Raw genomic sequence first — 12923 nt, forward strand, 5'->3', positions numbered from 1 at the left:
AGAAGTTAGAAAAAAATATCCACCACAAACTCTGCGGGGATCACAGTCGCTCGGTGACGGCTGAGACGAGGAGTCACTTGAGCTTCCTGTTCCCAAAGAGCTCCGCCACAAACCGCAGCACACCCACCTGCTGTTGTAGTTTAATGGTTGCTACACTTCTTCCACCATTTTTCATAACAGCAAACATTCTCAGAACTTCAGCAGTAAAAATAAAACTTAAAGTGTGTGGTATCAGTACTTATATTTACAACCACAATATCTGATTTGTCTTGTTCCGTTAAGTTTGAGGAGCCCCCGCTGGTGCTAACGCCTTCGTGGGGAGGTTTTGGAAACATGATGTCAGAAGACGAGACAGAAAAATGCTGGGGCCCATACTGTCAGTCATGCTTCAGAGAGGCCCTACTAAACTCCGAGGTGATCTTTAACCTCACCAACAGTCATAACATAAACCAAACTCCATGCGTCCAGCTCTGCCAAACAAAGATGCGAGTCAAACTCCAAGGATGCGAGAAGCAGACATGTGACGGAAGTCTGGAGCCTTCTCCAGCCGACGACGGAGCTTGATTTTTATTCTGAGAGCGATGGAAAAACCTGGGACAGGTTTAAAAAACCTACCAGCGATCCTTGACACAGCCCTGGCCTTAGCAGGGAACGTTCTGTTATTAACTCTACAAGGAAGCAAAAGCAGTTTTCACAATGCAATGCAGAAGACCAAAAACTCAAATGAAAACATTGTTAATACTCAACAAAATTGAGAAAACAGTAAAAATTGTGTTACTTTTAATGAAAACAGCAGCAGCTATAATACAAATCGATTTTTATTCAAGTCACACAAACAGAGAAAATTTCAGCGCCACGAAGACGGACGCCAGACAAATACTCCATCGATTGTGCATGCATCACCACAGCTCCACCTGAAGGAGCATCCGGATGTGCAGCTGTTCTTTCGCACAACCTTTTTCCCTGCGTGCTCTACTCCAGGTGAACACAAGCCTTCTCTATGCATGCAGTCTTCTTTAAGAAACCTGTTCAGGTGCTGCTGATGTTCTGATGCAACATCCTAATAAAAATCTTGAGCTTTCTTGGCACGGAGTCTGCCCTGGCGCTATCAGTCGGTACATTTCCATGCAGCTGAGGTACTTTATGCTTTAACAAGGTCGTTTATGGACTGCTGTTGGGTGTTCATCTTCTAGGCGTCATATTTTACTTCCCTACTCTTTTAGTCTTCAAAACAAGCACTGCAGAAGTGTATTCTATGTCCACAGACAGTCCAAATCCACAACGTCATAGTCTTTTCTTTGACATACAGTTTGTTTGAATGGTTTCACAGGCAGACAATCTCACAAATTTCTCACACGTGAAGTAGATGAAATTAAATCAAAAAGTTTCTTGACAGACTTGAGGACCTCAATCGGACACCGTCTCGGCTCTGAGAACAAATTTGCAACTCAGGTCTCCTCACCCCCAACAAGGAAGAGCTCGCTTAACAGGGAACCTGAAGAGGACATCTGAGATTAACTGTCTAATAAAACCATAGATGTATATTATCACTGGACAAAGTGGGGTCTGATGTCACCCATAGAAAATGCACTTCCTCCGGCTCTCGCAAAATAAATTTGTTAATGATTTTTCTGCATAGGTCATATTTTAATTGGTGACTCTAAATTGTCCCTAGGTGCGGGTGTATACGGGTGTGTGATTGTGGCCATACGACAGACTGGCGACCTGTCCAGGGTGTACCCTGCCGGGTTAGGCTACGGCAGCCCCATCAGAACAAAATGGTTTAGAAAACGGATGGATGGATTTTTCCGCATTACGGAGGGTGCAATTTTGGAGCCAGACGATAGTGAATGGTCCAATGTGTTATAGGTTATTAGTAAGAAATGTATTAGAACAATAAGCAAAATAAGGCTTAGTAAAAATTATTAACATCTACAGTGTGACAATCGTCTACAAAGACCATATCAAACTTAACAAATGTATTAAATATCTTTGTAAACATTATACTGAGTGTTTTGTAGCACCGCATCTAAAAAGTTACAAAAATACTCAGAAAAGCAATTTTGAGCTTCATTTTCATATATCCTCCATCATCAAAAATTTGCCACGAGAACATGATAAAATGCCAAAAAAATGGTTTTCATCCGAGTGGATCTTTACTAATTTACTAATTTAATAATAATTTAATAATAATTGTGTTTTTATTGCATTTTACTTCAGTTTCTGCCTGAACTGAATTTCTACACGTCTTAGATTTAACCTCAGACACCCACAAACATTCATGTATCATTCCATATTTGAGGCTGCGAATATAAACAGAAATGCTTTGGCGCTGTTTGGACAAAAAAGACTGGACATGTGCAGGAGGTAGATAGGAACTCCAGGCAGAAGGGCCCTGGCCAAAATTCGATCCAGGACCTCTTAGCTGTGAGACCCCGGTGGTAAGCACCACCTCTCCACGGGCGTCCAACAGAAGCTAAGGTCAAACAGACTTGTCTTCTATAAAGTGCTCTGCTTCACCCGGGCGATTAGAACGCTCCCAGGTCTTGGTGCCAAGTATTTCTATTGATGAGAAGCCATTTGTGATTGTAGCCTCGGAGCAGCCAAGCTGGCTGGCACTAATAAAGAGGGAACGGCGGCTGTGTAGAGCCCTCTTGCTGTTCTTCGGGGCCTCTAAAGGCAGATTTACAAATGATTGTTTTCTCCGTTCATGTGCAGGTTGCAGAGGCATAAGCCGACAGTTCAGAGCAGCTACAGCTCAATGGCACAAAGAGGTGGAGAAGATAAGTGGGGGGCCTCCGGTAACGATCTGCATGGAAACCACTGCTCAACAGAAACAACTGAACAAAACCACCATCAGAAAAAAAGAACGCTGCTCGCTATGAGAAGAAAGGAGGAAGCAAGGAATGAAAAAAGGTGAAGAGAAAAAACGCGATTTCTGCGGTCATGCAGAGGTATTTGTGAGTGTTGGAGGGATGCCATGTCTCACAGACAGCAGGTCTGTGTGAAGACCAGCTGATAATCTCTTGTCGTGTTCACCATGACAGCATGGTTATCAGCAGCAGAGCCTCTGAAAGCTGCACGTAGCAGCAACTGCATCAAACTTGAGGTCCCGCCCCCTTTCTGGGAATTCTCCTCAGTTTGCCACCCACCGACAAAAACTCTCAGTTACTATTGGTTGGAAATTTTAAGCATAAAATGAAAAATAAACTGATTGCCAATAAAAAGTTAAGCATTCAAATTTGATATGAAACTAATTCATTTACATGCACACAAAAAAAACACTAAGAGTTTAAAGTTTTACCTTTAGTGCCTCTTTGTGCTGAATTTTGAAGTCTAAATTGACAAAATCCCTCTCGAGATGCATTTCTGTATTTATGAGTTAAAATTTATTTGATTTTTCATCCAAATTAAAACAGCAATGATTAAATTTTTAATGCATTTTGATAGCAATATTCAACAGTAGGGGTGTGCCAAAATATTGATATTGCAATATATCTCAATATTTAGTCCTGCGATTGATTCTCAATGTGTTTTCACCAAGTATTGATCTTTTATTTTCGTTTTAAGAAGCTGTAAAACGTTATATTTGTTATATGATTTTTTCTTCTGTTGTTTACAACAATTTTTCATTGTTAACACTGAATTTTACAGATAATTACAATTCAGTTGGTGTCAATACTAATTAAAGGCTGATTTCAGCAATGTTACACAAACGTGTCTATTATTTGCTGCACAAAATAAGACACAAGTTGTTCTTTATGATTGTGTTCAAGCCTAAAAAATAAATAGACATGTATTTAAAAAAAATGCTTTTTCTATATAATGTGAGTTATTAGAAAGAATTTTTACCAGTTATAGCAGTATTGCGATATCATCAATATCGTGAAACATGTATTGCATCATGGGGTCATCATAAGTGTATTTTTTTTAAATAACCTACAATAAAAAAATAGTGGTAGATATGCTACAGTAGAGAAAAACAAGAAATATAGAATGTGAATGGTTGAAATGATAAAAACTGATATTTTAAAGTTGGGCTGCACAATGACACAGTGGTTAAGCGGTGCAGCAATAACTGGTTTGAATCCCATTTGGAATCTTTGTGTGGAGTTTGTACATTCTCTTTGTTAAGGCTGCACAATATGAGTAAAACTTGTAATGTGTAATATTAAAATTGCAATGATGATATTGTGCTACATGAACAACTAGCAAAACAGCCAATAAATCATTTCCTTTTCACTGCAAAAGTTTTTTTTAAAAAACATATAAATATGAATCACTCTACAAGTCAGTGAGTTAGTGCTGGGTCATATGGGTAAAATTGTATATCATGATGTAGAATGTTTTAGATCACAATACCAAAATATGTCAGGATATACCACAATAAAGTAAATTTTAAATTTTTCACTGAAACAAAAATGTCAGAATTTACTTTTCTCTGACTTTATTTTTTTAAGTAATATGTAACAGAATTGTTACAAAGTGTTCAAAGTGCACAACTATTTCAAGTTTCTTAAAAGGAAAACACATTTTGCACAAAAGTTCAGCAATGAAAACATATAGAAACAATGGAAGAGAAATGGCACGATAGACACTTTTCTATCGCCCACACAAAACGTATCCTCATATCGCCCAGTACTACTAAAAGTTATCTCAATACAAGAAAGATAAGAACTTGTTCGTCCGGGAAACACACCAAAGAATAATGATCTACCTTTCTAATAGTACTGGGTACATTTGATATAGACAACAGTTAAGAACAAGTGAGGTAATGTGTGATCACATTTGGGCTTTTTCAAAAACATAATGGTTTCTCTGTCTATGCATGTGTGTAAACATTAAGGGTAACAATCGCAAATTACGCCGTCTTTTGCGATATTGCTTAAGCTGATATTGAGATGTCAATATTTTTGTTCATTGTGCAGGCCTACTACCACTCATGCACATGTGGATTGACTCCGGGCACTCTAGTTTCTTCCAGCAGTTCAAAAACATGCTTCATAGGTTATTTGGTGACTCTAAATTGTCCCTGGGTGTGTTAATGTGTGGCCATGCAACAGAAACCCTATGACTCAGAAAAGGATGGACAGACAGATGGACCGACCTTAAAGTCATGTATATTATTTTTTAATTAATTCCCACTGCTGTCCTTCATAATTCCATTCACTGTCAGGTCACAGCAGCCACTTTACTCTATGTTGATCTTTTAATACTCCACAATAAAAATACTCAGTTAAACTTCAGCGAGTCTCATCCCTGCAGCAGCAGAAGTGTCATTAACTGCTGGTTACTACAGCTTATTTCAACAAAAGGAGCATTCATTTTTCTTTTTTAGAGCACATCTTCACATGTTTCTCCACCAGAACTTCATAGATTTTGGTTTCTATCGTGCACTTCTTCCTGCTGGTCACCTGGATTAGCTACGTTCAGCCAACAAGAACAGATGTCGCTGAAAAATCCTACCAAAACCATCAAAAAAAACTGTTTGTCGTGCACAAAACCGCAGCATCAATTAGACGAGTTACACAGCAGTCGTCAGATTATCAGATGACATTTTGTGCTTGGCTGCTTTCGCTCTGGCTTAACTTTCATGCAAGTCTTTTCCATATGGAAGCTATGATCTAATAAGTCACAAGCAACATCTGAAAGAGCCCCGGGCTCATCCTCCTCAAGAGTCAGCCGAACAGAGACCGCGCTGAACATGAGACTGACAAGCGTGTGGAGACAATCCTAAGCAGTGGAATACATCCTATTTCCTGATCTACAGTGTTTTTACCAATAAACACGGTAATTGCAAAAATCAATATGGTGGCACCATGTTCTGATAAGACAGTCAAAGATGTCCCTGCACCGGCACAATAACTGGTTTGGTTGCTGCAACAGTCATCTCGGTGAACAGGAACACAACAACATCTCCACATTCCTTCAAGGACACACAAACAACCATCAAATCTCGCGCCTTTCCCCCCCTCACACCCCGCTCAGGACAGGAATAGCTCCCGACATGCCGACCTTACCCAGCATGCCCTCTGCCTCTCCAGACAGCTCTGACATCATGTGGAAGCGGCTTCGGATTCTGACGTCAGCTGCACACAGAGGGGTTACATAAGAGGATGCTGTTTGAGTGCTGGAGGTCTGCCCCTCCGAAGGGGAGCGTGAACGGAGATGATGGGGGCGGGGGCAGGAAAAGACAAGAGGGAATAGGGTCGCAGTAATAGACGCTGGCAGAGAGTAAAGGACTCTGGGTCAAAATGATCCCATGGGTTATTATTCTTGAAAATCTTTGAAAATAAAAGTATATTTTTATATATTCTGTTAGTTATATTAGGTCTTTGCATTTTTAATAAATAAATTTAAACATTTTAAGAAATTGTAATTTTTGCTATAATTCTTTTGCTATTCTAGGTATGTTGGCGTTGGGAGTGGGGTCATCTGGACCCCACAAGACAGCACACTGAACTTTTTATTCATTGATTTTTGATTTTCACTGGTGTCTGTTGCAGATCCTGTCCACCTTCATCCACATTTTTCATGGGATGGATAACACGTCAATGTAAGGCTTGGGTCATCTGGAGCCCATAAGATAGTACAAGGGTTAAGTAGGGTCAAAAAGACCCCAAGCATTTCCTATGGGATCTCAAAGCTCTGGGAACCTCTGATTCTTCTCAACTGTGATTGTCGGTATGCATGTACTGTCACACATGTTTGCATCTCACCAACCTGGAGGCCATTTTTACGCAGTAACATACATGTAATGTATTTTTCGGACTATACGTCGCTGCAGAATATAAGTTGCAGCAGCCAAAAAAAATGCATGATAAAGAAAAAAAACTACAAATCACAAGTCGCACTGGACTATAAAGCCTCGTTTCCACTGAGCGGTTTGTTTTCACGGTTCACGCATGGTGTAAACCTCTAGCATGTCGTTGTAGTGCAACGATTAGAAAAGCAACAACAATGGAGGTCATTCAGCAACACTTAATTTTCTTGCTTTACTTCTGGGACATCGTGTATAACAGGACTTTAATCTTGTTTGAAAGAAGATTGCGCGGGCAAACGCTGGAAATGTTAGCTTACATAAGCGCAAAATAGGCACATTCCAATGTCGTCATCTCTTTCTGCCAATCAAAGGGTTACTGCAGCGGCTCCACCCCTAACAGTTCTGGTTCCAACCGTTACAACCAATGGGGGCCCCTCCGAGAGGTACGGTTCAGTACAGATTAATGGACAAGTTTAACAATGAAAATGCTCAAGAAAATACTTAAGGAAAAAAACGCTTTGGCGGTTTAAAAAAAGTTTAAAACATAAATTTATAAATGAAAGACATATGAATTTGATTTACTTGTATCCGTTTGTAAATTGTTTTTTGTTTAATTGTATCTATTTCATCGTACCGCTAATCAGCATGGACTTTGTCGAGTTTTCAAGGAAAGGCAAGCTTCTGCCTATTCTTTTCTTATTGGTTGCCTGTTTATACTCTATATTGTGTTAACAGTACAAATGACAAACTAAACCAATAAACATGAACATGAACACAACACAGGATCAAGGACGGGAATTTCATCCTAACAGAATACATAACAGTATTTGATTGAATATGTATGTACGCTTCACTACCATGTTTAGCTTCATAGAAAATAGGAGGAATCTAGTGTATTAGTGCAACATATGAACAATTATTCAGGTAACTACAGCATGAAGAACACGCTAACAAGTCAACTAAATTCTTTATATCACCATAAATCATGAAATATGTAAAACTTTTTATCCTCTGTCCCTTTGAAACAAAGGTAAAACTACTGTTTCTTCTTTTACATTTTTGTCAGTATCAAACACTGATACACACACCTACAGTGCCCTCTAGCAGTTGTTGCTATTTTTATTTATTTCTTAATCACACAAGTCACACTCAGGCCAAATTACACAAAAATGCCACTTGTACTCCAAAGAATATGGGAACTATTTGGGGCTTTGATTCTAATTGGGGTCAGATATTGGTAGATCAAGGGTTAAGAGGGTCAAATAAGGTTGTATGCTGACCTCACTTTACAAACTCTTGAGCAAAGATTAAGTATTTAGACTGAATTAAATATTTACCGTTGGTTTCTGCAGGAAGACCCCAGACAAACACACGGCTGCCCTCTTGATGGAGAGCACTTGGTCCCTCTAAGATTGGATTCTTCCGCAGCATGTTCATACCTGAGTGACAAATTTGTCTATGGCTAATCATCAACCCAAGGACAGTGCACTGCCATTTAAACGGATGGCTAATGATTAATGAAGAGGCATCTGTGGCAAAACCAGCTGATATAACAGCCAAGTAACCTGGATTGACTCTGTTTTGGTTCACATCAATGGAAAGTTTCTAAATCCAACTCCTGGTGTTGACACACAATAAATAAACCCCAGAACCCTAAATATCCTTCTGTCCCAACGTTGGCTGGTGCAGCTTGAGATAATACCTCTCAAATTTTTGCTGAGTCGGTTGGAAAGTAATTCAAAAGACAAAAAAAAAAAAATCACCCCAAATGATTTCCTTTTTTTCCACCGATTACCCATCTTGACGGAGAAATCCATGCATTCAGCTAAAATCAATACATTCTGCCCCCCCTTGGTCGCTTTGAAAAAAACGAGCAGAGAGCGGAAACCCTGGCAAGCCTTTGAGCGCGCCGATTACACGGAGAGATTTAATTATTCCTGCTGCTGTCATGCGGCCATGAAGGCATTTGAAGGCGAGCGGCTGCAAACGTGCCCAACAACTTGTCACTGTTGTATTGATGATCGGCGATCAAACCCCTGACACCCCCTGGACTGAGGGTGGTTGACGGAATGATAAAAAGCAAAGGACTGACTTCATGCATTCACTGGAAAGCACCTCTGGTGGAAAATTGGGGGAAAGTTTATCAAAACTAGCATCTCAACTGGAGCATTTGTGACAAAAAATACCCCACAACTCTCAAAAAGACCGGAATGTGCACATGTGCAAACACTTTCTAAATGTTTTCTAGGGATTCCACAACTCTCGATCGGAAACCGAACCATATGTTAGTGAATTGATGCAACCCTACCAGAAAGTGCAAATTTAAGAAGCATTTTATTGCTTTTTTTACATGATGCCAGGCTTAGTATAAGCCAAATGAACATATTTTTCTTCGTTGTTACTTGTTTATAAACAAATAAATTAAAAAGATTTTTAAGATTTGTTGTTGTTTGTAATAACCCAAAAAACAAAACAAAATCGTGATTAAAAAAATGTAATCGTTGCATCCCTGCTGTGCAGTATTTTCTAAATCCTCTTGGTATTTTACTTCGATTACACACGCGCAGCCTCATACACCGGTATCACTTTGTTTACAAGTCCATTCTTGGATTTCTGCCATCGTATCTGTCATCTTACATGTCTCTCCAAGTTTACTGTCATAGCTGACATTCCCAAGCCGGGATCGCCATAACTGCCTCTTCTTTGGTAAGAACTGTACTAAGCAGGAAGACCTTCTGGTACTCTCTATGACCTGAGATGGTCCAGTCTGATGTCCTTAAACAGGTTCAAAGCTGTTTGAGCTCAACATGGAGATACAAGCTTTTATTTTGGTGATTTTACCGCTATGTTTTGTATTGTTATATAACAGTTTTGCTTGTAATAGCTCTAAATATTATTATCTTTTTTTAAATTAAAGTAAAAATAAATTGCATTAATATAAAAAAAAAGTTTTGGCTGCGATGCCAGAACAGGAACTTCACAGCTGAAGGAGAGAAAGTCTGAAACCACATTAATTCGGCGGAACAAAACCACTAGATTACATAAATGCTGCTTTCAGGAGGTGTGCCACTGCAAGTTGGGACGGAGTGCATCTGTGTCCGCGCGCGTGCACGCGTGCATGCGTGACTGGACTAAGCGCGCTCCTGACTGTAAGCAGGCGTTCCAATTCCGGGGCCTTAAAAATACACCAAACGTGCCCCCTCCGTGCCAGCCAGCGTGCTCCTGTTTTCCGCCGAAAACGGGGAGCGGGCACGAGCGCCTTTGGAGCCCGCGTGCTGCCCCGCGCGCCGTCATGATGGCTGTTGGGTCGATCTGTCAAAGCCAGCCCGGGCTACACAAGCTAGCAAGCAGAGGCGGCGATACTCACCGTCACTTCCAGTCCTCGCGGCGTGGTGGACACCCGCGTGGAAAGTAGGGCACCGAGGCGGAAGCGGGAGAAAGTCAGCCGGGTTCTCTCCCCCAGCCCGCTGCAACTTGTGTCGGCCACTCTCGTACCCTCCTCACGCCGAACGTAGCCGTCCGCCTGGCCGCTGAGCGTCGTACCGTAAATAAGCTCCCCTCCTGCGGCGCACAGCTCCCCGTCCTCCTCCCGAGCAGGAGCCGTAGAGCCAAAAGCGGACAGTTCGGTTGTCTTCTAGCAGCGTTTGGATGAACTGCAACGACAAGGTGGAGAAAAGGAGCTAAAAAAAAAGAAAAGAAAAGAAAGAAATACTACACGCTCGCTCCTCCCTCCGCTTGAATACAGTACAGTAAGAGGAGCGCTGTAAGCACTTATTAAAACTATCTACCGCTCTCTACAGGAGCTGCGCAGCAAAGCACGCGCTGTACACACGAACGCGCCGCGCCTCCTCTGCCCGCGCGCCTCTCTGCCCTCCTTATTTATTGGCTCCATCGTCACTGCGCCTCCTCATCCTCCTCAGTGCTGGAGGACCTGCTGTGATAAAAATCGGGGGGAAAAAAACTTTTCTGGAATTTATTTTAATTTAATTTATGCAGATTCATTTTGATATTACTCCCCACAACAACTTTATTTACACTTAAATTGAATTAACAAAAAGGGGAACAAAACTTTGAAAAAAAAAGTCTAATAACTTTCCTAATGTGTTGTTTTATTAAAATATTCTTTAAAGCTCGTAATTTAAAATGTATTCAAATCTGCTCCATTCAGACAGACCCATTTTAACATTATCTATGTAAAAAACTTTATTTATACTTGATTTAATTTACAAAAAGATGAGCTGAACTTGTTTTCATTTAATAGCTTTTCTAATTTATAATTTTATTTAAATCATTAAATACATATCTTAATTTAAATGTATTTAATTCATCATCACTCAGACAATTTTTTATGTTAAAAAAAACTTTATCTATACTTGAGTTAATTTAATTTAATTTACAAAAAGAGGTCCTGAACTTTAAAAAATCGAAAAACTTTTCTCATTTATAATCTTCTTTAAATCATTAAATAAAAAACCTAATTGAAATTAATTTAATTTACATCACTCACTCAGACTCATTTCTATTTTATCTAAAAAACTCTATCAATACATGAATTTAATTTACATTAAGAGTACATGAACTTTTTAAAAACATAACTTTTCTCATTTATCATTTTTCTAAAATCATTAACTAAAAATCTTGATTTACATTTTTTTAATTCACGCAGGCTAATTTTTGTATTATCTAAAAAAAACTATTCATACTTCAAATTAATTTACAAAAATTCATTCATTCATTCATTCATTCATTCATTCATTCATTCATTCATTCATTCATTCATTCATTCATTCATTCATTTATTCATTCATTCATTTTCTTTACCGCTTTGTCCCTTTCGGGGTCGTGGGGGTGCCGGAGCCTAACCCGGCTACTGATGGGCGAAGGCGGGGTTCACCCTGGACAGGGTCGCCAGTTTGTCACAGGGCCATTTAGAAAAATAACTTTAATAATTTATTATTTTATGAAGATAATTACTTTGGTCAACTTTAAATCATAAAGTTGTTTAGATCCTGATGTCAGTTATGTAATTGGATTTTTTTTTGCCATAGAGAAAATAGTTAATACTTTATAGCTCTCAACACTGAAAAGACTATGATTTTATTAAAATCATTAGTACTTTAGTTTACTTGAAATCATAAAGGTATTTGGATTCTGAAATAAATTGTGTAAATTGGATTTTTTTGCCATAATGAAAAGAGTTAATACTTTTAAACTTTTCAACACGACTCAAACTACATGTTTACTTGTTCATTTATTAATCAACTCCAGTAAAATAAATAATGTTTAAAGTCACAGAGAACTCCAGGATCCAAATTTAAGCTATTCCCTTCATGTGTTCAGGCCTTTTTTCTGTTTTTGATTTATATCATTCATAGAAAGGGTCCATTCAATATTTTATTGAATATAATTTTTATGCATTTTTCCTGACACTGACTATATCAGAGGCAATCATATTAGTCGTGTAACAATAAGATCAAAGATCAGCAACAACTACATTTGGAAATCCAGGACCAAAAATACCTGGAGGCCAAAGCAGTTGCAGCAAAAGCAGAACATGCAGCAGTTCTGGCAGAAAATGAAGCCATAAAAGCCAAAGCCTCAGAGTCTGCACAGCCACCACAGCGCACTGCTTTGAGGCACCCGCTCTCGACTCCAGCCAGACCTGCTCAAAGACAAGTCCCTGGTCTACGACAACCTGTGTTGGAGGGACCTTCTGTCATCAAGATCAACAGGTTCCAACAACACAGAGCTGCACTTGGAGACCATCGAGCTGCTTTACCAAAGAGGTTTCCTGGATCCCGGCAGGTCTAAGATCCTACATAAAAAAAAAAAAAATTAAAATGGAAGCCTTTATTTAAAAAAAATCATAGAAACAGTTGTTGAATTAGAAGTTGAAGTAAAATAAGTAGTAGAGGACGTAATGGAACAAAACAAAAAAATAATAAGTGAGGAAAATATATAAATAATAATATACAGACAGATAGAATAAAAAATAAATTAATAGAGTAAAATATAAGTAAATAAATAAACAAATAAATAAAATGAGTCACCAAATTGTATAGATTATGAAGTAAAATAAAGAATGGCAGTCCTGTGGGTTTTCTCAGAGCACTTTGGTTTCTCCGCAGTAATTGTTAGTGACTGCCTGGTGACTGATAAC

General features: G+C 39.1%; 1 protein-coding gene across 1 annotated transcript in view; it reads right to left on the bottom strand.

The window, feature by feature from the left end:
* LOC112154145 (thyroid hormone receptor alpha) overlaps positions 1-10879 on the bottom strand; it is a 165172-nt gene extending 154293 nt beyond the window's left edge. The window contains exon 1 of the mRNA XM_024284860.2: positions 10131-10879. The gene's annotated coding sequence lies outside the window, so the exon portion shown is untranslated. The remainder of the gene's footprint in view (positions 1-10130) is intronic.
* Positions 10880-12923: the final 2044 nt, after the last annotated feature.

Source organism: Oryzias melastigma, linkage group LG19, assembly GCF_002922805.2.
Source record: "Oryzias melastigma strain HK-1 linkage group LG19, ASM292280v2, whole genome shotgun sequence".
Taxonomy (NCBI): domain Eukaryota; kingdom Metazoa; phylum Chordata; class Actinopteri; order Beloniformes; family Adrianichthyidae; genus Oryzias; species Oryzias melastigma.